This window comes from Salvelinus alpinus, chromosome 2, assembly GCF_045679555.1.
Source record: "Salvelinus alpinus chromosome 2, SLU_Salpinus.1, whole genome shotgun sequence".
Taxonomy (NCBI): domain Eukaryota; kingdom Metazoa; phylum Chordata; class Actinopteri; order Salmoniformes; family Salmonidae; genus Salvelinus; species Salvelinus alpinus.
The window spans coordinates 106,445,756-106,449,072 of record NC_092087.1 but is presented as its reverse complement, the minus strand read 5'-3'; positions in this window follow the sequence as shown (position 1 = coordinate 106,449,072).

Genomic DNA, 3,317 nt, shown 5'->3' with positions numbered 1-3,317 from the left:
ATTCTGCTCTGTTCTATTCTATTCTGCTCTGTTCTATTATTTTCTGTTCTGTTCTATTCTGTTCTGCTCTGTTCTATTCTGTTCTGTTCTATTCTATTATTTTCTGTTCTGTTCTATTCTGTTCTGTTCTATTCTGTTCTATTCTATTCTGCTCTGTTCTATTCTTTTCTGTTCTGTTCTATTCTGTTCTGTTCTGTTCTGTTCTATTCTGTTCTATTCTTTTCTGTTCTGTTCTATTCTGTTCTATTCTATTCTATTCTGTTCTATTCTGCTCTGTTCTATTATTTTCTGTTCTGTTCTATTCTGTTCTGCTCTGTTCTATTCTGTTCTTTTCTATTCTATTATTTTCTGTTCTGTTCTATTCTGTTCTGTTCTATTCTGTTCTATTATTTTCTGTTCTGTTCTGTTCTATTCTGTTCTATTATTTTCTGTTCTGTTCTATTCTGTTCTGCTCTGTTCTATTCTGTTCTGTTCTATTCTATTATTTTCTGTTCTGTTCTATTCTGTTCTATTCTATTCTGCTCTGTTCTATTTCTTTTCTGTTCTGTTCTATTCTGCTCTGTTCTATTCTATTCTGCTCTGTTCTATTCTATTCTGTTCTTCTCTGTTCTGTTCTGTTCTATTCTGTTCTGTTCTATTCGGCTCTGTTCTATTCTACTCTTCTCTGTTCTGTTCTATTCTGTTCTGTTTGGTTCTGTTCTGTTCTGTTCTATTCTGTTCTGTTCTACTCTGTTCTTCTCTGTTCTGTTCTATTCTATTATGTTCTGTTCTCTTCTGTTCTGTTCCATTCTGTTCTTTTCTGTTCTATTCTGTTCTGTTCTGTTCTGTTCTAATATATTCTATTCTGCTCTGTTCTGTGCTGTTCTGTTCTGTCTGTTCTTCTCTGTTCTGTTCTGTTCTATTATATTATATTCTGCTCTGTTCTACTCTACTCTGCTCTGCTCTGTTCTGTTCTGTTCTGTTCTGTTCTACTCTACTCTACTCTACTGTACTCTACTCTACTCTAATCTACTCTACTCTACTCTACTCTACTCTGTTCTGCTCTGTTCTGTTCTACTCTACTCTGCTCTGCTCTGATCTGTTCTCTTTACTCTGCTCTGTTCTATTCTGGTCTGTTCTGTTATTTTTTGTTCCACTCTACTCTGCTCTGTTCTACTCTTCTCTGCTCTGCTCTGTTCTATTCTGGTCTGTTCTGTTATTTTTTGTTCTACTCTACTCTGCTCTGTTCTGTTCTACTCTACTCTGCCCTGCTCTACTCTACTCTGCTCTGTTCTACTCTACTCTACTCTACTTTACTCTACTCTACTCTACTCTGCTCTATTCTGCTCTGTTCTGTTCTGTTCTACTCTACTCTGCTCTGCACTAATCTACTCTACTCTGCTCTGTTCTACTCTGCTCTACTCTGCTCTGTTCTGCTCTGTTATGTTCTACTCTGTTCTGTTCTACTCTACTCTACTCTACTCTGCTCTGCACTAATCTACTCTACTCTGCTCTGTTCTGTTCTACTCTGTTCTGTTCTACTCTACTCTACTCTGCTCTGCACTAATCTACTTTACTCTGCTCTGTTCTGTTCTACTCTGCTCTACTCTGCTCTGTTCTGCTCTGTTCTGTTCTACTCTACTCTGCTCTGGTCTGTTCTCTCTACTCTGCTCTGTTCTATTCTGGTCTGTTCTGTTATTTTTTGTTCTACTCTGCTCTGTTCTGTTCTGTTCTTTTCTGTTCTGTTCTCTCTACTCCACTCTACTCTACTCTGCTCTGCTCTGTTCTACTCTGCTCTGCTCTGTTCTGTTATATTCTATTCTGCTCTGTTCTGTTCTGTTCTGTTCTACTCTACTCTGCTCTATTCTGCTCTGTTCTTTTCTGTTCTACTCTACTCTGCTCTACTCTACTCTACTCTGCTCTATTCTGTTCTATTCTGCTCTGTTCTGTTCTACTCTACTCTACTCTGTTCTACTCTACTCTACTCTACTCTGTTCTGTTCTGTTCTGTTCTACTCTACTCTGTTCTACTCTACTCTACTCTACTCTACTCTGCTCTGCTCTGCTCTGTTCTGTTCTACTCTACTCTACTCTGTTCTACTCTACTCTACTCTACTCTACTCTACTCTACTCTACTCTACTCTACTCTACTCTGCTCTATTCTATTCGATTCTATTCGGTTCTGCTTTGCTCTGCTCAGTTCTGCTCTGGCAGGAGAGGATATAAGGACAGACACCTCGGCTGTGACGCAAAACACACACACACACACACACACACACACACACACACACACACACACACACACACACACACACACACACACACACACACACACACACACACACACACACACACACACACACACACACACACACACACACACACACACACACACTGTAACAGGGCTCCCATCCACCTTCCCCATACTCGTTCAGTGTTGATCTGTTAATGCCGCTTAATTGAGTCGGTAATGCAGTGTTGACGATGTGCGAGGTTTTGCCGGTTAATTGAGTCGGTAATGCAATGCTTTACCATTATTACCCACCGCTTGAAGAAACCCTGGTGCAGCTAACAATGAACAATGTGTGTGTGTGTGTGTGTGTGTGTGTGTGTGTGTGTGTGTGTGTGTGTGTGTGTGTGTGTGTGTGTGTGTGTGTGTGTGTGTGTGTGTGTGTGTGTGTGTGTGTGTGTGTGTGTGTGTGTGTGTGTGTGTGCGTGTCCACATGTATTGTCAATAACAGCTCAGCCGTGCGTAATTGAAAGATCGGTGTTATGATCGTTGGGCGCGCGGCGGGCGGATAATTTGACTGATAGTGAAAAGCTTATCGGTGGCGCGACATGCAACTACGGCACAGTGAACGGAGGGAGACAGAGCAGCGGCAGAATAAACGACTTGTTTCACGGCGAGAAGGCTCCGAGAAACCTCCTCCTGAGTCGCCGGTTTATTGATGGTCATGTAGCCAGAGAGAGAGAGAGGGAGAGAAAGAGATTGAGAGAGGGAGGGAGGGAGAGAGAGAGAGAGAGAAAGAGATTGAGAGAGGGAGGGAGGGAGAGAGACAGAGAGAGGGATGGAAATACAGTGAGGGAGAGAGGGAGGGAGAGAGGGGGTGGGAAAGAGAGTGTTGTGGAGAGGGAGAGAGGGAGTGAGTGAGAGGGAGGGAAGGAGAGTGAGGAAGAGAGAGGGAGGGAAAGGGAGAGAGAGAGGGAAAGAGAGTGAAGGAGAGAGGGAGAAGGAGGGGGGAGATGGAGGGAGGGAGGGGAAAAGCTAAATGCCTGTGATGTAGCTGTAAGCTGAAGTTGGTTTTGAGGCGTGAAGAATTGCAAACCCGACCACGTCAT